General features: G+C 37.7%; 1 long non-coding RNA gene across 1 annotated transcript in view; it reads right to left on the bottom strand.

Annotated features, from left to right (window-relative positions):
* LOC123380909 overlaps positions 1-24,155 on the bottom strand; it is a 62,669-nt gene extending 38,514 nt beyond the window's left edge. The window contains exons 1-2 of the long non-coding RNA XR_006587306.1: positions 24,060-24,155; positions 23,495-23,587 (exon numbers count right to left, since the gene is read on the bottom strand). This is a non-coding gene — a long non-coding RNA (uncharacterized LOC123380909). The remainder of the gene's footprint in view (positions 1-23,494; positions 23,588-24,059) is intronic.
* Positions 24,156-25,050: the final 895 nt, after the last annotated feature.

Here is a 25,050-nt window from a genome sequence, read left to right as displayed (position 1 = left end):
TGCCCACTTCTTAAGACAAGTTTAGATATGGGGCATACTTAGGAACCAGCAGGTAAGGTTAGCAAAAGGGGCTTGGCAGATGACGGGACTGGCCGCAAGCCCTCGTCATCACATTATCCTAAGCAATTGTGTAGTGGAGAGCAAGTCTTCAGGGAAGGAAATGAACAGGCATGCTTTTACTTTGTCTCACTTAGCATAATATACTAGTAAACTAGAGAGTATACAATAGGCCTTGGAGGTAGTTGTTATTATTCCCACTTTAGCCATTATAAGCTTGATATATAGAGAAGTTAATAGCTTCCCCCAAATCACCAAACTAGTACTTGAAAGAATAGAGATTAGAATTCTCCAGTGCCTCAATTCAGGCTAATAGGACAGAGCAACCAATAACTAGCAACTGAATTCTTTCCATCAACAGGTAAGAAAATTAGGGAGTTATTATTTTTTAAAAGTACCTATAAGAATATTTTATATTTCCATAAGAAATGTCAATAAATCTGAAATGAGCAGAAATAGCCTCTTCTCCAAAGGCAACAGGAAAACCACTTTATATGAGTCTTAAACTCCAGCTCTTGATTTTCATGACTATCCTAAATACATTAATAAATGTAAATATGCACAGACATCCTCACAGCAAATGTCATCCCTCATATCAGCCTGCTCAGGCCACCACTGTCCAAGGAGCTTCAACAACTGAAATTTATTTTCTCACATTTCTGGATGCTAGAAATCCAATATCAAAGTGACAGCATGGTCCATTTCTAGTGAGGACTCTCTTCCTGGTGCACAGATGGCTGCTTTATGAGTATATCCTCACGTGGTCTTTCTGTGGTGTGTGGGCTCAGGAGAAGAGTGGATGGAGAGAGAACTTTTTGGTGACTCTTCTTATAACCCTAACCCTACTGTATCAGGATCCCACGTTTATGACTTCATTCAACTTTTATTTCTTTAGAGACGCCATCTCCAAGTACACCCGCACTATCAGAGCATCAAAATATGAATTTTAGGGGGACACGAATGTAACAGTCCATGGCTGTCATAATCCTCTACCAAGCTACATCAATAAGAAGACATAGAATTCAAAGCCAGACCACTCATCTTGACTGTGCCATCATTATTTGCTCTTTGCTGTTTTTGTTTTTCTATCTTCTACTTTTTAAAAAATGGAAGAAAAAATCTCCCTTGACCTGAAGAAAAGCCCTTTTTTCAAATAAACTTGAAAGACAAAGCCATCTTGCATTTCCCCTTTGCCCCATTGCAGTGAGTGAGACTGAAGCGAAACCATGCCGTTCTCTACAGAGATTCTATTGTAGGTGCTGTAAACTCAATGTTTCCTAGGGCTGGACAGCCGGTATAAATGAGAGCAAGGGGGCAAGAGAAATGGGGTCGCTGTCGTGTTCCAGCACTTCTGTGGTAGCAGATATAGGCTCCAGAGGATTTGAGAACAACCTAGAAAGACACAGTCAATGTATGATAACTTGTTAAATATTATCTTTGTGAAACCCAGAGGTTATATGGAAGAAAGCAATGCCACATTTCAAGCTCCTGGGTAATGAGAATGTGTTGCCCAATCAGGGAACACAACTAAAGGTAATTTAAAAAAAAATCTTCAGTAATCAAATGAAATAATATTAATAAAATATTTTAGGGGTGCCTGAGTGACTCAGTTGGTTGAGTGTCCAACTTCAGCTCAGGTCATGATCTCATGGTTCATGAGGTCGAGCCCTGCATTGGGTTCCCTGCTGTTAGCCTATCAGTGCAGAGCCAGATTCAGATCCTCTATCCCCATCCCTCTTTCTTTGCCTCTTCCCCACTCATCTTTTCTCCCTCAAAAAAATAAATAAAACATTAAAAAAATATATTTTAAGGGTACCTGGGTGGCTCAGTCTGACTTTAGCTCAGGTCATGATCTCATGGTTTGTGGGTTTGTGCCCTGCATCAGGCTCTGTGCTGACGGCTCAGATCCTGGAGCCTGCTTCAGATTCTGTGTCTCCCTCTCTCTGCCCCTCCCCTGCTCACGTTCTGTTTCTCTGTCTCTCAAAAATAAATAAATGCTTAAAAAATTATATTTAAAAATTTCAAAAAAATAAATGCAAAATAATCCATGTACAACAAAATTATCAATACAAGATAAATACAGGTTGAAACCCTGAAGTGACACGATTAGTCTCATTTTCCTGACCCGAATCCTGGGCCTGGGGCCAGATTTAGAATAGATTCCATACACCTGGTGTTGTCAGTGTACAGCAGGAAGACCAGCTAGTAGCTCTTGTCCATAGCAGAGTGGATTTAGAGGACACCCTGGCCAAGTGCACCTGTGATTCTTTCCTGACCTCCCACTGTATGCAGCCAAGATCAGAACTTCTCCATTGGCGGTTGTGGGTTCTCTTAGAACTCTTAGAGACAGAAGAATCTAGGTCATAATGCCAGTAATTAAATCTAGGCTAGACTCGCTATGGCAAGAAAGAAGAAGAGGAGTGGGATAAGAAAGGGTGCCTGACTGGTTCTTGATAAAGCAAAACACAAATTAATTATTTCACTGCTCATTTATCCCTGTCCATTGACCTTTATTTACATTTTGTCTGGGATGAACAGAGAATCTACAATATTTGAGAAACTGCTAAAAAATTGGGAATCATGAAAACATGAATAAAAAGGTGGAACAGAATTAAGGCAGAGAGAAATTTCTAATTTAAAAGTAGCTCAAAAATCTAAAAAGATTTTACTCTAAAAGTTTAAACTACATTCTCTTTCATTTACAAAGAAATGAAAAAAAAAAAAACTATGTGTGAGCAATGAATATGTCACGGATTTTTTTTTTCTAGCAATGGTCCTGTCTTAAAGGAGCTTACAATCTAACTGAAGATGACTAATATCATATGGAAGTAAATAAGATAAAACATTAATGATAAAAAAATGTAAGAAAACAGCAGTGAGACCAATAAGAAAAATGATGCTAGAACACTAACAATTTTTATTCATTTTGACCTTTAACTTATAAAACAAGTATCAATTTATTGTAGAAAAATAATAAATCAGAAGGCATAAAAGGAAGAATATAAAATGATAGGTAATCCCTTAGACATAATTAAAATTTCACAGTAGTTTCATCTTTCCTCCTTATATTTAATTATTATTTTTCCGCCTGCAGACGGCAGGCTTGGGTTAGAAAAGATAAGACTTAGAGAATAATTACTGGATGTTCATGGGGAAACAAATCAAATGGGTCTTTTAAACTTGCCTGTGCTGGTATGGCAGTGATGTAGACATCACACCAGTAAAATTTAAAGCATTATCTGGTGATTTTATGGGGGGAAAAAGTAGATGAATGTATATTCATAGAGACAAAGACATCAAAGTTGAAGAAAGACTTAGGGCATCATTCTATAAGATTTTATTTTTAAGTAACCTCTATACCCAATGCGGGGCTTGAACTCAAAACCTCAAGATCAAGAGTCACATGCTGTATTGACTGAGCCAGCCAGGTACACCTAGCCTTACCCTTTAAGAATAAGAACAACAACAACAACAACAACAACAACAAAACAATCAAGTGGGGATCACTGGTTTGCACACAGTCCAAACCTGAGCCCCTGATTGAGTTAATACTGGAGCTTGGAACTTCTGACTCTCCTGAGGGCGACATCATGCAGTGCCACAGGGAATGGGTCCATTTTGTAATTTCTTGGGATGTATATTCCATTCTTGGGAAATGTGGGTGTCGACTATTTGTAGGAGTTCTCATTTAGAATCTGTAGCCTCACAAATAAGACAGCCCAACTCACCAGAGTAATCAGACAACAACTCATAAATTCCAGAAACTCCACTAGAAGACCAGACCTCTCCTCTGCACCAAGGAAAGATGTTCTTCCCTTGCATAGGGGACTGTGGTATTTGAAGGGTCTTGACATCCTCACCACTCCCTCCCTCAGGGTTTAACTCTAGTTTCATATGTAATTATAGAGAAAATCGAGATCTTAAGATAACTAACATTGGTAGTAAATTACCAACATTGGTAGTAAATAACAAATACCTTAAGTTTTAAAGGGAAAGTTATTAACTATTCAAAGAGGTGTCCCCATTATCAAATAGAAAACATGACATATGGGGAATTCCTTCTGTTTCCTTCTGTCCCCTGATTCAGGCTAACATGTAATGAATACCTACCATGTGATGGGAAACACACTAGGAACATTTAGGGGGCACCTGATTTAGTCATTTTGAAAGCCTACTGAGGTAGGTCTGGTTATGGACTTTACAGAAAGCATCTAAGGCTTAGAGAAGTTAACTGACACTCAAGACATAGAGCTTGAAAATCATGAGGCTAGGATGGTAATTCCAGCCTTCTAACACCAAACCAGTGTCCTTAAGTCTCCCCAACCATACCCTGGTCAAACCAACCAGCCCTTCTTGGTAATCAAGAAATGGGACATTATCAGAGTGATACACAAAGTAAGAGCTATTTGAGAAGAAAATTAAATCCTTTCAAATTCTAGGAAATCACATGTGCTAGAAAGATCCTGGGGAGGCTAATAGAAATAATTACAATTTCTGAGTCCTTATTGTTAGCCAGGAACAGAGTAAGACCTTTTCCAAATTCTAATCATGTTATGGTGCCACAAAATCCATGTAGTAATCCTAAGAAGGTACAGTTGAACAATGTTGGAGGGGATTAGAGATTCTGACCTCTCACGCAGTCGAAAATCTGCGTGTAACTTTTGACTCCCCAGAAACTTAACTACTAACAGGCTACGATTGACCAGAAGCCTTAGCAGTAACGTTAAAGTCAATCAACGCATATTTTTTATGTTTTATATGCATTATATACTGTATTCTTATAATGGAATAAGCTAGATAAAAGAAAATGCTACTAAGAAAATCAAAGGAAAAGAAAATACATTTATGGCACTGTACTGTAAAAACTCAGCTTATATGCAATGCACCCAGTGGCCTGGTGATCTTTCTCTTGCTTCAACAGTGTTTAGAACTAACAGACCGCAGGGATGCCCCTTCTTCTATCCTCCAACCTCCCTATAACCTCTTTTCCAGTCGCAATCTTGGGAACCATGATATCAGCCATCCTCTGCTTCCTGGACCAGCAAGCACCATTATTTGAGGTTAGCTGCTATTGCTGATCAATTGTGACCTCCCAGATTCCTCAGAATTATTCCACTGAGGTGGAGTTGCTGTCAACTCCCTAGTCAACATGCATCTTCACACTTCCTGCACCTACCTTTTTCTGGGATTTTATTTCTACTGCAACAATTGGGTCCAGAGATCTGGGTCACATCTTTCTGGAGGTGGGAGAAGTGCAAGGGTGCCAGAGTCTCTTAAAGATGCAAAATCATCCTGATAGCCATGCCCTCTTCTAGGATGTGCAGAAGGTGTCCCAAGATGAGTGGACTAAAACCCTAGACTCCATAGAAGCTGCCATAGTAATGGGAAAGAACCTAAATCAGGCCCTTTTGGGTCTGTATGGCCTGGGTTTCGTTGGTACAGACGCACATCCCTGTGACTTCCCGGAGAACCATTCCCTAGATGAGGAGGAGAAACTAATCAAGAAGATTAGGACCACTTGACATCTCTGCAGTCTTGCTGACCCCCCAGCCTAGGCTTGGTGAGTATATCTTCGAAAGGCTCACTGTCAAGCTTGCCTAGGAATCCCCAAAGCCCAGCAGCCCTTAAGGGGCCCCTCTGGCATCCCCCAGGTGTCAGAGCTTCTGCCTGAACCTATGCCTGTAGCCATTAGGCAGCTTTTAAATCACCATGAAGCTGTCTTTCAGGCCATAGGACACATGGAAACAATAAGGCTTTTTGCAGAAAAAAACAATCTGGGGCACCTGAGTGGCCCAGCTGGTTAAGCATCTGATTTTTTATTTTGGCTCAGGTCATGATCTCACTGTTGGTGAGTTCAAGCCCCTCGTCAGACTCTGTGCTGACAGCGGAGAACCTGCTTGGGATTCTCTATCTGCCTCTCTTTTTCTCTCTCAAAAATAAATAAACATTTTCAGGGCACCTGGGTGACTCAGTCAGTTGAGCATCTGGCTTCGGCTCAGGTCATGATCTCACAGTCTGTGAGTTCGAGCCCCGCATCAGACTCTGTGCTGACAGCTTAGAGCCTGGAACCTGCTTCGAATTCTGTGTCTCCCTCTCTCTCTGCTCCTCCCCTGCTCATGCTCTGTCTCTCTCTTTCCTTCAAAAATAAATAAAAACATTAAAAACATAAAATAAACATTTTCAAAAAAGTGGGTTTAAATGGACCCGTGCAGTCCAAACCCATATTGTTCAAGGGTCAACTATACTACTATTATCATCCTCATTTTACAGATAATAAAACTGAAAATCATAGATTCTAAATAACACATCTCTCATGTTGTACAACTTGGAATTTAAAACGGGTAATGTGATAAAATAAATCTATCCTTGATTATAGTAGATGTTTACATTTCACTAGGGGTTGCCATTGGAGAAACCATCGAGCAAACACGGGAAGAACATTCTTTCATAATATAGAGGATCCCTAAAGTTGGCTTTATGAAAAATTAACGTGCTGTCCTTCTCTTTGCCTTTGATGAAAGCTTCGTCAAAGGCCAGAGCTGGCCCACAGAGCTGCATGCAGGAAAGCTGACCCAAGATATCAGCAAAAGGATGCTTCATTTCTCATTCTACAGTTACTTTCCAAAACTTCTGGAACAAGAGCATAAGCTTGACAGATGTTTTCAGGATGCCATTCACATTTCATTTTGCAAATGGCCTCCACACACATACACAATATATCTGAATCCAATCCTCTCTGACTCCATTTTTTAAATTATTTTTTTCTACACTAAACTCTTAATATTGCATTGGTTGGACCAAGAAACAACTACTCTCAACCACTGAACTTGGAAATGACTCAGGTAAAAGAGGGTCCTTAGCAAGGAGTCAAAGGATAAAATGAAAGGATCTGAAAATTCTTAGAAGCAACTAGTGAATTTTTACCAAAATGGATATATCCACTGTGGCTTTAGAACCCAAAGAGCTTAAAAATCACTACTCTTGTTTCAGTCAAGAGCTCACTGAATAACTAACCCTGGAATGTCACTTGACTATTATGTGGTATGTAAATAATATAATACCTGAAGAATACACCTTTAATGTGATGACTATTGCATAAAATAAAGAGATATATAAAACTGACCAGTTATTACTTCTCTGACTCATTCTGCTAAAGAGAAAACTGTAATATTATTTATAATATTTAGCATAGTGTTTCATGAGAGTCTTTCTTGGAAAGTTCCATTGCACCTGTGTTATTTAGAGAATCTACTTTGATGTCTTAACTATTTTTATTCTTTACTGATCTATTATTCTGTACTCATTGCATTGTGTAAAGTTTTATCTTTAGTGTATTCCAAAATCCAAGAAAAATTTAGGTTAAGAATAAAAGGTAATAGTTGATATTGCATTTGTGCCTGTTTATGTGTGTATTCAGGAGTTCAAAAGAAAAGTCAGCTACCTACAATTGTCCAAGTGATACACAATCATTACCAGACAGATCAAGGATCATCAGCAGGGATTGTTCTAAATCAGAGAATCTCTTCTGACTAGAAAGGGAGACCTTGCTGTAGGGATGTCTTCCAATTTTAAAATATTTCCACCTAGGAAAAAATCCAATTAATGTGACTTTGTCACACAAATAAAAAGCCCTCCTGAAAGGATGACATACACCAAGGACACGACCATTATAGCTCTCTTTCAGCCTTGCTGATTTGTCCAAAATGATAGCTCCCATATACACATACTGTATGGACCTCAGGGCAACACTTAGCTTCCAGATGATCCTTAAGATCAACATTTATGGAACTTTTAATAATATGAATTCTATTGATTATGGCCCTGCTCCCATGGTGAATTTCCTGCAGAAGCCTCACAACATTACCTCATTTAGGGAAAACCTTTTATTAAGTTATGCTCCCAAGTGAGGATTCTATTATTGGCCTGAGAAACCTGAATCTAGAAATCAAGGTGATGAGACTGCTGTCAAGATGAAGGTGATCTAGAAAGAATAAAGGAGAAGACTGAGATTCAGTTCCAGTGTAACAATGACTCCCTCCTCCACTTGGCTGCAGCAGAGTACTTAGCTCTCTCTCTACACCATAGATCAAGAAATCATACCTCCTTGGATAAATTCTTCAAAGGTAGATTTCTTTAACAATTTGATAAAGAAGTAGTTCATGTGCAAAAAAACCACATGTTCTAATTTAAGGTAGCGCTAAAGGATCAAGGTTAGTTTAGACAGACAGATATTGCATGTTATATAATCCAGCCTCTATTTATGCTTTCATTCTTGCTACATAATCATTTGGGCAATTCTAGAACAACTACAATGACAAGAAGGTAACTATTTCCATACAGTTGAGCAGTTCTAATAATGATTTACATACGAATTTATGCAAACATTTATTAAAACACTACTTTTGGACAAAAAATCTGCTGGAGAGTTAACTAGTACACATGGACACATATTCAGAAAGGCTATATATTAGCAGAAGCTGCACTAAACCAACAATTACAATAGCACATTCTCCCTTAGGTTGAACTTTGCCTAAAACTTAACCACGATTCCTAGATTAACCTCTCAAGGGCACACATAATATAGCTAACAATCTCCCACAGGTGAAACTCTTCAGCTACCACAGTTTTATCGGGCTTTTCTTCCACTGGTTAACAATACCTATTTCAATTCATTTATTCCTTGATACATTCATTCACTCAACAAGTGTGTATTAATTACTTATTATGTGTCAAGTCTTGTAGACATAGCAGGAAAAAAATGTAGACATCGTCCCTGTCTTCATGAAGTAGATGGCCTACTGTTCTGAATCTTTTATTATTTTTCAGTAAAAGAACTCTTCTGTAAATGTCTCTCTACTTGCTACTTGAAATAACATCTAGTGTAAAAAGAAGTATGGGATATAGCCACTGCTTTCATAGACACAGTGTTTTGTAGAGCCAACTGTAGTTTCTGCATCCTTGTTGGCATCCTTGTTGAACCCCCAAGGAAATTAGTTATATGGCAATATTTCTGATTGATGAATTTCCCTATAGCAGATACATGAAGTGTGTTTACCATTGCAATAGGTATAGTTAACTTAAAATTTTTAATAAAACAAATACCAAATCATTTCAAAGACTAATTATAGATTCTGAGTTTTTCCTATGATGGTAAGTCAGTAAAATTGATTAACCAAACACACAAAAATCAATGCTTTATTCCTTTGTTTTTTTTATGAACTTGAGACCTTTTTATTTTCCATAAAGTCTAACATGGTACTAAGAAATGTGGGCCAACAGAATAACCCTGCAGCCATACCTCAAAGCATGCTCCTTTTCTCTTTGGTGCTGGCTGCACCTCAGATTGCTATGCCTTCAGTATCTTTATTGTTTCAATCCCACACACCCAAACAATACAGTGCTTAGCTGCTTGCTCTCCTTCAGAGACATAGGCTGTTCAAGAACCTCTCCAATATATTCAGATTTGAAGGGAAACTTTTGCTGGAGATTCCCATTTTTCTTCACTTATTTTCTCTTAGTCATTTTTCCCCCTTTTCATGGACAGAGTCATTGCCTTTCTTCATTAGGTCTTCTAAAGTACATGAGTTTCCCAAGATTTTTTCTCTGTGTAATATAATTTCATGATTTTATGACTACTCTCTCACAAGAATATTTTGATATAAAACAGAGAAGTTTCAATCATTTCCTTAACAAGTTATAGGCAAAAATGGTATCATTAATATTTTCCTGAGTCTTGCCTGATTGTTACCCCTGGTGATGGTGCAGATGCTTTGGGAATATTAGGGAGCTGAGGCATTATTTACAAGATAGGACACAAGATAGGACAAATATGTTTGTAAACTTTTCAGAGATTTCTCTGATCATTCAATACAAAATGCATCCATGGTAAGCCTCTCTCACATGGTCATGATTTTATTTTCTACAGAGCATTTTCCTTGATCTGAAATTCCCTTAGTTGTCTACTTCTTTATTGTAGAAAATACTTTATGTATTTATTCCCCCTGTGACACCCCTTCCACTCCTAACTAGAAAGTTGCACAAGAAAAGGTACCTGAGGGGGATATTATTGGTCACTCTATCTCCATATGGCACAAAATTAACAGGAGGGGCACCTGGGTGACTCAGCTGGTTAAGCACCCAACTCCTAATTTCAGCTCAGGTCATGATCTCAGGGTTCATGGGTTCAAGCCCTGTGGAGCCTGCTTGGGATATTCTCTCTCTCTCTCTCTCTCTCTCTCTCTCTCTCTCTCTCTCTCTCTCTCAATAAATAAATAAATTAATTAATTAATTAATTAATTAATTAATAAACTTTTAAACTTAACAGGAAAAACATTATGCACATCCACACATATTAAAAAATGAATCAGGCTGCAGCTGCTCTGGAAAACAGTGTGGAGGTTCCTCAAAAAATTAAAAATAGATCTACCCTATGACCCAGCAATAGCACTGCTAGGAATTTACCCAAGGGATACAGGAGTGCTGATGCATAGGGGCACTTGTACACCAGTGTTTATAGCAGCACTTTCAACAATAGCCAAATGATGGAAAGAGCCTAAATGTCCATCAACTGATGAATGGATAAAGAAATTGTGGTTTATATACACAATGGAATACTACTTGGCAATGAGAAAGAATGAAATATGGCCTTTTGTAGCAACGTAGATGGAACTGGAGAGTGTTATGCTAAGTGAAATAAGTCATACAGAGAAAGACAGATACCATATGTTTTCACTCCTATGTAGATCCTGAGAAACTTAATAGAAGACCATGGAGGAGGGGAAGGGGAAAAAAAAGTTACAGAGAGGGAAGGAGGCAAACCATAAGAGACTCTTAAAAACTGAGAATAAACTGAGGATTGATGGGGGCTGGGGGGAGGGGCCAGTGGGTGATGGGCATTGAGGAGGGCATCTGTTGGGATGAGCACTGGGTGTTGTATGGAAACCAATTTGACAATAAATTTCATATTAAAAAAATAAATAAATAAAAACCACTATATGCGTAAAAAAAAAAATGAACCAGGCAAAATACATTTTCCTACTGGCTCATGCATAAAGAAGTTGCAAGTGTCCTAAGAAAGTGTTCATTCTTAGAATTCTGACTCTGCTTTCAACTAATAAATAGATATGTTGGGAACCACTGAGACTTCAGAACAAGATGGTGACTTACAAGACACCTGAATTTCCCTCCTCCCACTAAAATGCCAAATATGCACCTACATATGAAGTTATTCTCTCTGAGAGAAATCCAGACGTAGGTTGAGTGAGTCTTACACGAAAAAGACTGAGATAATGCCCAAATAGAAACAAGTAGCTGAGGCTGAGACACACTCTCACCATAAACGCCACCCTTGGCATAGCACCATACAGCCAGGAAGGAACACCCAACTTCCAGCACCTTGCTGAGGAGCAAAGGATATGGCTCACACTTGTGCCACCCCAACTTTTAAGGTGACTACCCATGGGATGAGACCACTATATTATCTACCTCTAATAGCCAATGGAGCTTGCATTCATTAGACTATAGCAAGGGGAGTAGCACTGTTAACAGGGCATATTCAGTATGGCTAATTCCTCCCAGGGCTTAGTGTCAAGGAAGCAGGGGGGAAAAAGAATCTCCATTCTTTTCCTGAAAGGAGATTGACTATGTACTTTACAAACTGCCTCAGGGTCTAACATCTAATTAGCATGTATCTCTGCACTAATTATGATCCTCTCTGGAACCCAAAAGAGCTGGTGGTCAGTACCCCCAACTTCTTTCTCTAGCTTATTTCAACAATAAAATAAAGTTGACAGCATTTCCCTGGAAGGAATGGCCCAATGTTTACAGCTGTTACCCAAGGGATGAGCCCCCAAATCACTTATCTATGATAACTAATGGGACCTATAATTATGAGTTCCACAGGATTATGGCAAACAAAGAAATAGTTTTTAAATGGGTGCAGGAACAATCCTCATGGCTACACACCTAAGCTCACTGTATAACCTCAACATAATAAAGGACATTTATGAAAACACACAGCTAATATTATACTAATTATACTAATATTACAGTGATAAGCTAAAAACATTTCTTCTAAGATCAGGAATAAGACAAGGATACCTACTCTCACCACTTTTATTCAACAAAGTACTAGCAATCCTAGGCAGAAAGTAGGCAAGAAAAAAATAAAAAGCCTCTAATTCACAAAGGTAGAAGTAAAATTACTTCTGTGTACAGAAAACATAATATTTTATATAAAAAAAAACACAAAAAACTTTACCAAGATACTGTTTGAACTAACAAAAAACTTAGTAAAGTTGTAGGGAACAGAGCACCTGGGTGGCTCAGTCAGTTTAAGTATCAGACTTCGGCTCAGGTCATGATCTCACGGCTGGTAGGTTTGAGCCCCTCATCGGGCTCTGTGCTGACATCTCAGGGCCTGGAGCCTGCTTCGGATTCTGATTCTCCCTCTCTCTCTCTGCCCCTTCCCCACTCACACTCTGTCTCTCCATCTCTTAAAAAATAACATTAAAAAAATTAAAACAAAAGTTGTAGGGAACAAAATTAATTACAAAAATAAGTTGTATTTGTATCCATTAACAATGAACTATCAGAAATAGAAATTAAGAAAACAATCCCATTTATAAAGCAACAAAAATAATAAAATACCTAGGAATAAACTTAGCCAAGGAGGTGAAAGTTCTAATCACTGAAATGTATAAAACATTAATGAGGGGCGCCTGGGTGGCGCAGTCGGTTAAGCGTCCGACTTCAGCCAGGTCACGATGTCACGGTCCGTGAGTTCGAGCCCCGCGTCGGGCTCTGGGCTGATGGCTCAGAGCCTGGAGCCTGTTTCTGATTCTGTGTCTCCCTCTCTCTCTGCCCCTCCCCCGTTCATGCTCTGTCTCTCTCTGTCCCCCCAAAAATAAATAAACGTTGAAAAAAAATTATTAAAAAAAAACATTAATGAAACAAATTAAAAGACACATAAATAGAAAGATATTCCATATTAAGAGACTGAAATAATTAATATTGTTAAAATGTTCCTACTACCTAAAGTGATATATAGATTCAATGCAATCACTATAAAAATTCCTATGATATTTTTACAGAAATAGAAGAAACAATCCTAAAATTTATGCAGAAGCAGAAAAAAAGCTTGAATAAGTAATGCAATTTTGAGAAGAACAAAACTGGAGGCATAACAATTGCTGCCTTTAAAGTATAACTTTATAATAATGAAAATTTATATGAACTAATATGAACTGTGTTCATAACAGACACACTGACCAATGAGGAAAAACAAAAACACAAAAAACAGACACACTGACCAATAGAGAAGAATTGAGATCCCAGAAATAAACCCATGCATATATATAATCAATTATTTTTTGAAAAAGGAGCCAAGACTGCACAATGGAGAAAGGATAGTGTTTTTTTTTTTTTTTTTTTTTTGGCAAATGTTACAGGGAAAACTGATATCCACATACATAAGAATTAAAATGAACCTACATTATACCATACAAACAAATCAGCTCAAAATGGATTAAAGTCTTCAATGTAGTACCTGAAACTATAAAACTAGAAGAAAACATAGGGGTAGCTCCTTGAAATGATTGTTCGCAAAGATTTTTTTTGCCTATGACACCAAAAGAAAAGATTACACAAACAAGAATAAATAAGTAGAGCTACATCAAACTAAAAACTTTCTTCATAGTAAAGGAAACCATCAACAAAATAAAAGGAGAATGGGAGAAAATATTTGCAGGCCACATATCTGATAAGGTATTAATATCTAAAATACACAAGGAATTCATACAATGCAATAGCAAAAATTAAATAACCCAAGTAGAAAAAGGTCAAAGAAACTGAATTGACATTTTTTCAAAGAAGACATAAAAATAGCCAAAAGATACGTGAAAATGTGTTCAAGGGGTGCCTGGGTGTCTCATTCGGTTAAGCGTCTGACTGTTGATTTCAGCTCAAGTCATGATCCCAGGGTTGTGGGATCAAGCTTGGTGATGGGCTCTGTGCTGACAGTGCAGGGCTGGCTTGGGATCCTCTCTCTCCCTCTCTCTCTCTGTCCCTCGTCCACTCATGCTCTCCCATGTTCTTTCTGTCTCTCTCTCTCTCTCTCTCAAAACAAACAAAAAGGAAGGAAGGAAGGAAGGAAGGAAGGAAGGAAGGAAGGAAGGAAGGAAGGAAGGAAGGAAGGAAGGAAAGAAAAGAAATGAAAAGAAAAGAAAAGAAAATGTGCTTAAAATACAAATCATCAGGGAAATGAAAATCAAAACCACACTGACAAACCACCTCACACCTATTAGGGTATCTATTACTAAAAAGACAACAGATAACAGATGTTGATGAGAACGTGGAGAAAGGTGAACCCATGTTCGCTGTTGGCAAGAATGGAAAACAGTATGGAGATTCTCTGAAAAATTAAAAATATAGGTAGTATATGATCCAACATTCCCACTTCTAGTTGTATATCCAAAAGAAACACAATCACTATCTCAAAGAGAGATCTTCACTACCATGTTTAATACAGCATTATTCACAATAGCCAAAGTATAAAAACAATGGAAGCATTCATCAACAGATGAAAGGATAAAGAAAATGAGATATATATATATATACACAATTGAATATTATTCAGCCTTATAAAAGAGGGAAAATCTTCCATTTGCAATAAGATAGATGAACCTACAGTACATATGCTAAGTGAAATAAGCCAGACAGGTAAAGAAAATATTGCATGGTATCATTCCTATGTATGAAATCTTTTCAAAAATGGAAAAAAAAAATAAACTCATAGAAACAGAGTAGGATGGTTGCCCGGAGCTAGGGGGTGGGGGAAAGGAGGGGAAGCTGGTAAAATAGACAGACTTTCTCTTGTAAGATGAATAAAGTTTGAGGGCCTAATGGATAACATTGTGACCCGAGCTGATAATACTGTATTGTATAATTGAAATTTGCTAAGAAAGTAGAAGTATTTCACCAAAAAATAAAAAAAAAAAATGAAACTAAAAACAAGCCAAGAAACACACAAGCAAACAAACAAACATAAATATATAGGGTGATAGATATATTAATTAACTTGATAATGGGAATCCTTTCATAATGTATTCGTTTACCAAATCATCACATTGTACACTTTATTTTTTTTAATTTTTTTTTTCAACTTTTATTTATTTTTGGGACAGAGAGAGACAGAGCATGAACGGGGGAGGGGCAGAGAGAGAGGGAGACACAGAATCGGAAACAGGCTCCAGGCTCTGAGCCATCAGCCCAGAGCCCCACGCGGGGCTCGAACTCACGGACCGTGAGATCGTGACCTGGCTGAAGTCGGACGCTTAACCGACTGCGCCACCCAGGCGCCCCTACATTGTACACTTTAAATTCCATTGACTGTGACAGCCCCAAATTCTTGAATTATTTAAAATTGAACATGAAATTAAGGTAGATGAAGAAAGAGAGAATTTTCTCAAGAACAGAATACAACACTGAATAGGGATAGGTCAAGTGACCACATAGAGCTGTGAATCTGCAAGCAGTTATCAGTGAACTTCATAGGCAGAGACTGCTGTTTTGGGGACGCTTTGTTAATAGCGCTTTCCTATAGAGTTCAGCAAGTGAAGTCTTGGTACTAAAGAGTGGGGCATTGTAGCCTAAAGAAGTAGAAAGCAAAAAAATGCAACAAAGAAGCTGTCTAAAATTGTTGCATTGTAAAATTATTTTTGGTGGATTAAAAAGCAACAAACTACAAAACTGATCATGTTATCAGGCAGATATTTGAGCCACATGCGATCTCCTTTTCCCCATTTCAGAACTCAAAATGAATTATAAATTACTTTTCTAACAGTTCTTTCCATACTTTAAAAATATTAATAACTTAGCTTTAAAATATTTTTAAAAATTGGCTCTGGTGACCAATTCTGATACAGACAACTTTATCCTAATAGACTTTTTGAAAAAGCTTATCCCCCTCCCCCAAGTATAAATAATCAAAGCACAACTGAAAAAAAAATGAGTGCATCTTATAGTCTGGGAGATCTTCATAATGGATCATGGGTAACAGCTATTTAGTAATATTTTCCAATCTCTTTATATTAAGAGATTTACATTTTGTCAAGAAAGGTTTGACATGATCATGTCAAAATATATTACTTTCTTATGGAATAATATTCTACTACAATACTGATATAGAAGAAACAACCAACAATGTGAGGTTGTGCTGAAGTTTATGGTTTCCCTCACCAAAAATATTTTGTAATAGATATATAATTATACTCAGTCAAGGCATTTCCCTTTCAGTATATCACCACTCCCCTCTGACACTGGTGCTTGTGTTTCTGCTGCTGCAAAGGTAACTTATTTTTGCTACAAGTTTCTATGTACCCAGTAGAAGACATATGCTACTATATTAAAACTTCATAACACTAAGAAGTAGGTGTCTGTATATCTCCTCTTATAAATGAACAACTTCAGTGAGGAGAGATGAGGTGGTCTATCAAAATAACACAATAAAATGGAGAAAGAGTAAGCATTGGAACCCCAGCTATATGGGAATCACTAGGAGGGGAAAAACACAATAGTGGAGGTCCGTGAGGGAAAGAAAAAGGATAGCACTGGGAAATTAAGAATGATTCCACCTAAGTTTGCAACAAAACAAGCGATTACTAGGCTACCATGTTAGATTAATTTATTCATGGCCAACTCAAATTCTATAAATGAGCTGTGGTCCAATACCCTATAGTTCACTAACTGTGAGTATCCTACTATGTAATTCTCCACCAATGCCACCATAACATGCAAATAAATACTGTTGTTCAAAACAAATCATACAGGTGTGACTATAATTTAATGTCATCCATTTACTTGTGCTATAACACATATCCTCTTTCAAATATTTGAGTTCCTAGTAAATGTCAGGCACTTGGGCACAGTCTGCCTTGCCCTGGAGAAATAGTTCTCACCTTAGCACCTTAGCAGGGGCCATAGCAAAGTGAACAGATCCAAACAAATACAGAGCTCAGACCCCACATGTCTCCAAATGGTATTCAAACATCTCTTCTGTGCATTAAAGGTCAGCTCAACAAAATCCAAATCTTGGAAAATATTTTTGTGTAAAGTGTAAGCTCTTGAAAAACTCAGTTCTTTCTCATCCACACATTGTGACAACCAACTGAATCATTTAGCCACAGGCCCACAAGATGCTTTCCTGGTAACTTAAAATGATATTTGAAACATAAATTAGTTTCTTTCAAAGTCTTTTCTCAATTAAGGAAGATTCACAGCATTAATTAAAAAGAGGAAAAATCTATAGATTGATGTATCAGACATTAAAAAAAAACTTTTCAATTTACTTCATGAGAAATAAAAACCAATCATACAATAGAAAGGGATGACTTTTTGTAATTATAATATTTTTTTCCTTTAATTGTTTTGTTCTCCAATATCCTTACAGCTTTTCAGACTAACCAAAGTTTATATAATGTGTTCTCTCATTACTCAATCAGAACCTGCAAAACCCAATTTCACTATAAATCAGGGCTCCAACTTCTCTCTCCTAATGAGGAAAAGGAAGAACAATGGGGGGGGGATAAAACATTTGGTGTCAAACTTTAGGGTATTGTTACCATAGCATTTCTCCTGAGGAAAGGCCAAAAATGTGACAATTAGGTAAGTCTCCTCAGGACAAGAAACAGCATCCTTAAATGTATGCACGGTCAGGAATATATATATGTATCACACAAGCACGAGCTGGCCAATACTTTGGTTTCCTTTTTTTGCCTTCTAAAAATGAAACATAACTGCATTCAAGAAGCAAAGGAGAGAAGTCACTTCTTGCATGCAGATTTCTCACCTTCCAGCATCTGGTTGGAAAATCAGCTGTTTTCATCTGTGTTCATACCTCCTTTCAACTACTTAGACATTTATTATATTCTTCATAACCTTGAAGTTATTCCAAAGGAAAGAGAATAGCTAAGAAAGAAGGCTAAACAAATTAAATAGAACCTATTCTTTGACATGCAAATGCATTTTAGCTTGGCCCCACTGTGGCCTTATGTTTCATTATTATTAAAAATGTCAAGCAATATTTTGCCTGCTGGGAGTGTAGGTTTTACTCCTGTTTTTCCATCTTACTCAAAACCTCTTACTGCATAATTTATGAGGTACAGCAGCCTTTGGTTGTTGTTTTTGAAAATTACAAACTATGAACCCCATTGTGGCATTTTGCTTAATAGTTCTGTACATATTGGCTTTTGAGCATTTATAGAAGAAAAGTATAAAATGAGAAACTCTTTCTGGATGATTATTCCCTGTGTGCAACCTTCAGGAGTGAAAATAATCTGTTTGCATTAATGGGGCAAGTGACTCCTTCACCCTCAGTTCCTGAGTTTTTTTTTTCTACCTTGGGTGGCACAACCCTCAAACTACTTTATCAATCAAACTCTATCTCTTGTACCTCAGTAACACCCCCTCCCCCCACTTTATTGAGAAACCCATTGATTAGAGGGCACATGGAGTGAAACAACTTGCAGAAAGCTTGAGTGGTGCATTAAAGCATCCTGCTTTCTCCTTTGCTCTCCCGGTGGGGTTCTGTGAGCTTAATGAACTTGTCAGGTGCTCTTACAGTGTGCTAAAGGCTTCTGAAAAATATAATTTCCTCTGTAATAGGAAATATTTGAAGGACATTCATGGGAGAAATGAAACAACATATTTGGGAAAACCAAGACAGGTGAAGACATAGGTTTGCAAATAGCTTTTAAAATAGTTATGTTTTGTTCAGTAACTTTTCAAAATAGTAGATCACTATGGTCACATTTTTCCTGTCAGGATGGACAGGACAGAGTAGTTGTAAAGATGTAAAGATATAATACATGTTTAGAGGACGGCCAGGCCCATGATGAGTGTTCAGCAAATGCTTGGTATTATTATTAAGTTTCCCTTTATATGAGAGTCTCTGTAAATCCATCAAGAGGACTTGGAATATAACTTCTTTAAGAGGATACTTGATTGTATCAGAAAACAGAAGAAAAATGAAGATTTAGATTCTAGGACCACAGCGGTGATTAATAGCCAATATAGAAGATAAAACATCCACTAGGATGGCTATAATCAAAAAGACAATAAATAAATAAATAAATAAATAAATAAATAAATAAATAAAGTATTGGTGACTATGTGAAGAGGTTGAAATCCATATACACTGCTAGTAGGATTGTAATATGGTGTGGCCACATTAGAAAACAGGTTGATAGTTCCTTAAAATGTTAAAAACAAAGTTGCCATAGGACCCATCGATTACACTTCCAGGTATATACTCAAAATAAATGAAAACATAATGTCTACACAGAAACTTGTACATGAATCTTTATGACAGCATTAATTATAATAACAAAGAGTGGAAACAGCCCTGATGTTCATCAACTGATGAGTAGATAAGCAAAACATGGTATAAACATATGATGGAATATTACTTTGCCATATCAAAGGAATGAAATATTGATACATGCTACTATGTGGATGAACCATGTAACCATTACGGTAAGTGGAAAAAAAAAGCTAGATGCAAAAGAAGAAAAGAAAGAAGGAAGGGAGGGAAGGAAGGGATAAAGGAGGGAAAGAAGAAAGGAGGAACAGATGATGAATAATTAATGATATAGACAGTTCATCTTTAAACAACATGAGTGTTAGGGGTACCAATCCCCTGCTGCCATTGAAAATCCATGCATAACTTCTGACTCCCCAAAAACTTAACTACTAATAACCTATAGCTGACCAGAGGCCTTATTGATAACAAAGTTGATTAACACATATTTTGTATGTTATATGCATTATACACTGTATTCTAACAACAAAGTAAGCTAGAGGAAAGAAAATGCTATTAAGAAAATTGTAAGAAAGGGAAAACACATTTACAGTACTTTAGTTATTTATCAAAATAGTCTGTGTAGAACTTGACCTGCACAGTTCAAAATTATGCTGTTCAAGGGTCAACTGTAATTGATATATATTGCCTTTCTGAAAAAAAAAAAGTTTTTTGCACAAAATAGTACATTGGGCTAGAAGGAATAGTTGTTATGTGGAATTTCAGGCACCAAAGTTAAGAAGGTGATTTAAGAAACCGAAATAAAACTTCTTAATAGCTCTCAGATGGCCCCCCGACTTAATAACTTGCCTTTTGCAGGTATTGTCTTCCCTATTTGTTCTAGCTCTAAGAACATGCTGTGTTTCTGATTTCACTCTTGCCCAGCATTAAAGTAACACTGGCCAGTGCCATGATCCTGAAGACCCAAGACTTACCTCTCCTTTTCAGAAGCAATATAGCCAGGATCTTGTTTCCTTGAGGCAGAAAATACGGCTGGACTTCTAGGCTGAAGGCCTTAGCAAAACTATGGCTCAGAAGACCCTCACCTCCCCTTACCTCCACCCCCAGTGAGACCTTGAATCACAGATAGATCAACACCAGAGGCCTGAGGTGTTCCCTTTCCACGCCCCAGTGGACATATTACATCAGGACAAGTTCCTTGATGATGGGCTTACTGTGTTCTCAAGTAGCCAAAATGTCCCCAGCAAGGCTGAAGGCAGAGACAGCAGGGAAGGCCGTCCTAGTAATCGAGGCAAGGTAAGAAGCCCCTCGGGTGTGAGTGTGGAGGGAATTGCAAATAGAGAAACTAAACAAATATATCATCAACAGGTGTCAGTGATTAATTTAGAAAGGGGAGAGTTGGAAGAAGCCCCTGGCTTGAATGGCCAAAGAGAAGCTGAACTTATGGGATGATGAATTATAAGGAGGGGATTCTTCAAGGAACCCTATGGATGCACACGGAGTCAGAAGAGCCTGCAGGACTTTGAGCTGAGAATGGCCAGCAGCAGCGAGAATCCTGACTGGAGATAGCCTTTAACACTGGTTGATTTCTTTAAAATAGCAAAAATATAGCATTCAAAGAAAGAATGTGGGGGGAATGCATGGCCTAGTACATGAAATGAGGACCTTACACAGCATAGCCAAATAGGAGAAGAAGAGGGGAAATTGAAGGGAGGAGCGAGAGACAACCTGTAAGTCAAGAAATAGCCCTCCACAACCACCACTCTGTTCAGGAAGGTCCACGGAAACAGGTTTTGATTAAATGCAGCGCTCTCTTGCAACAAGGTGCATCACTGACTCCTGCTAGTAAGAATCTGAAGCTCAACCGACTAAGCCACCCAGGTGCCCCTAAGCTTAACAATTTTATCAGTCTAATGAGTTTGAGGTAACTTCATGAATGCCACATGGGATAGTCCTTGGGGATTTGGGGCCTCGCCCCAGATCATCTTTCACCTCCGAGCTATCCTAAACTTCTCCAGGCAGAGCTGAGCTTTCAGTTCATCTCCAGAGGGGGGCTGTGAAATTGTTCATAAAGAAAACAGAGTACCTTGAAGGTGTCCTGACATTTACATGCCAACTGAGAGGTATGCCTACTTGGACATCATGTGGATGTTCAGAAATAGCCAGGGCTGTGTTGTAGGAATACAAAGATGTGACGCTGTTAAAATTGAACAAGTACTTTAGGCCCACTAGGCATTGAAATGTCAAGAAAGCTACAAAAATGGGCTCTAAACCAGCAGCTCTGACCACAGGTTGAAGGCAGTCAAATGAAAATAGCACTACAGGTGCATTTGCTCATCCAGGAGACTTTATAGCACAATTGCACACAGAGTAGAGCCACTATCATCGTCTGCACCCTGAAACACAAGATTCCCTGACAAGTGAATCACAAATGTTTGTTCCAGCCAGACACCCATGACTAAAGTCTGGAACAGAGATATGTAATGAACAAATACCAGGTCAGTCATTTATTATCAGTGAGACAGTCTCCTTACCCAATTTTATTAAATTTAAAAGGACTGTGTTTCGTTACTTGTATATTAATTTCATGCATTTCCCACATGAACCCAATTAGTTTCTACTTCTATAGTTAATAAAAAAAATTGGATAATTAAATTAACTTTCAAAAAATAGTCTGACCAGATTCATAATACATTAATTTACTCGATGCTCTTCCCTCGTTCATTTCATTAAATTAATGCATGTTATTTTCATCTATAGACATTAACTTAGGTTTCATATTTGTTTGTGACATTTTTTAAAGCCCTGCCTAATGATAAGCTGGGTAATTTCTTTCTTAAAGTAAGATTTGTTGAATGTTACTCAAATTGCCTAACACTAAGATAAAAATGCAACATAAGTCTGTGGAGATCGGTCTGCAGCTCTTCTACATCTTTATTAAAATAATGTCCAGGTAACATTTTTAGCTTTCCAAACAACATATATACCCAATTCATCATATAAAATTGTAAACAAAGCTTTTAAGACTATTGGATGATGTTCCATTGACTTTATCAGTGAATTCATTATCTCCTCGAATGTCCCTGCTACCTCAGTTCTCTCTCTAAAACTGCATTTCTTTTAGTAATAAGGAGAAGATCAAATCTCTTTAGCTTAATGTGAGTAGAAGGCAGAGGGCAGAGGGTCACTGCAATGTTGGTAAGCAAAGAAGCTCAATTTTCATTGCTGTTGTGACTTGTAGCAAATATGAGAGATTGTCTCACATTGCTAATAAAATTATCATATCCTCAAGATGCAAATTTGATGTACTGTCAGATCACCTCAGCTTTCCTCATGCTGAGAAGTCACAAACTAATCTTTGGTGCTTCTTTTCTTCCCCTAATTGTACATAATATCGGGCCCCATACTTTTGGGTAGCATAAGAAAAGCCATGAGAACCAGCTGCCAATTCCTCAGGAAGACAAATTAACTTACCTTCCCTAGGACATTTTCCCGAGCTTCTCTTGTGGATACTAGGTATTATGAATAGTCCACCATTATTTTCTCAAATCTGTCTACATGTCTCTATTTTGCAGAAAGACAAGGAAATGGCAAGATATTCATATGTAATGAAATGACAGAAATAGAAATGGCAAACAAGGATAAGAGACTGAGGGGGTGCCAGACAAGAAACCAGGAACTTGACAAAGGCATAAACATGTAAGTATATAAGTAGGTAGCTTATCCCCACTTTTTGCTTTGATTTTTAGCTTGATTTCATAGAAAGTGTTAAGAATTATGGAGAAATAAAGGGGTTTGCATCTCGGTCTGTCACTTACTAACTGTATGTATTCAGGCAAATACATACAGTTCTCTGAGACTCACATTTTCCACTTACAGAAAGGGCATATAAAAAGATTTCTTATAAGGTTATTATGAAAAGAAATGTGAAATGGTAAAACAATAGGCTGGCATGTGCAAAAAGCTTACTGACCCTATTCTCCTGGGAACAAGTATGTATTGGCACGCTTTCAAATCTAGCTCTCACAAGTGCCTTTGGGGATGATGGTGGTCGCAGTAGCAAAGCTCCTCAAACTTCAAGCAAAAGATTACTTTCAAAACAATTTATCTTAATTTTCAGACCTTGTGCACTTCTAAACCATGGTCAGCCCATCTTCTGTCTGTTTCTCAGTAATCGTTTGTTGTCTGGATGACAGCATCAGGCTTTGTCAGGATCTGTAGGGGAGAGAGTGTTCCTTCTAAATGGACACTTGTCTTGCTTGAATCACAACATTGAATGACATGCAGATAGACTGTCTGGAATGGTTTATCACTTTCATTATCTGAACGTCACAGTCTGCTAACACTACCCATATGCCTCATCTCTCAAAAATAATGATATTCCACCCATTTAAAGTAACATCTTTTTTTGTTCTTAAATTAACTTTTTATACAGATATATATATTTTTTAAATAGAGTATTTTATTTTGTCATTGCAAGTGTTCTTAAACATCTCCGTGTTGTACAATATCACACATCAGTCATCACAGAACTTATGGGGGAATAATAAAATTACAGGCACAAACTCAAAAACTTCATCAGAGAAATGCATACACACACACACACACACATATTTCAGTAGCACAGTTTTGCATATATTAAGTGGTTAAGAAACACCATACTGTTCCAATAAATACTACACCTTACCTTCAAAATATTAGAAGTTTGATTGTGGAAGCGGACACCTAAGGGTACAGCTGGTGAGTTATTATAAACTGGTAGAAGTCGGATTTTGTCTGAAAGCAGATAAAAAGTTATAACATTAGATGTGCCTGGATGTAGCTCATAACACAGTGAACTGAGCTGGTTAGTGAATGTCTGAAATGTGTGATGTGTGTTTGTTTTATGCATTCCTACAAATCTCTGTTCAGCTGGGTACACTTCTCCAAATTCACTTGTATTTCACATAAACAAAAGTGTTCATAAGTAGACACAGAATATGTGTTATACTTAAATTATACCTAATATATCAATCATGTTAGAAGAAATTCATGTTTTCATTTTTTTAAGTTTGTGTATTTATTTTGATAGAGAGAGCGCACGTGAACAGGGCAGGGGTAGAGAGAGAGGAAGAGAAGGAGAATCTGAAGCAGGTCCACACTGCCAGTGGATCAAACTCATAAACCATGAGATCATGACCTGAGCTGAAATGAAGAGTCACAAACTTAACCAACTGAACCATCCAGGAGCCCCAGAAATTCATGTTTTTAAAACATGAAATTATAGCAGAAATGACTGAATTTACTTTTCCCTCAGAATATGCTCATATACTATTTTGGATGGAGTGGGGAAGTGAGCTGACAAAACATTCTCAAATGAGTTTGGTGTTTTTTGTTTTTTGGGGTTTTTTTAAATTTTGTTTAATGTTTATTTATTTTGAAAGAGACAAAGCATGAGTGAGAGAGGGGCAGAGAGAGAGACAGGGAGACACAGAACCTGAAGCAGACTCCAGGCTCTGAACTGTTAGCACAGAGCCAAATGCAGGGCTCAAACTCAGGAGCCATAAGATCATGACCTGAGCAAAGTCAAAGACTCAACCAAATGAGCCAGCCAGGTGCCCCAAGTTTGGTGGTTGTATGCAATTAACCAATACTTATTTTAAGAAAACCAGTATTATATCCTTTTCAGGAAGTAGATA

This window comes from Felis catus, chromosome D2 (genome assembly GCF_018350175.1).
Source record: "Felis catus isolate Fca126 chromosome D2, F.catus_Fca126_mat1.0, whole genome shotgun sequence".
Taxonomy (NCBI): domain Eukaryota; kingdom Metazoa; phylum Chordata; class Mammalia; order Carnivora; family Felidae; genus Felis; species Felis catus.
This window is presented reverse-complemented; position numbering and strand designations above follow the sequence as displayed.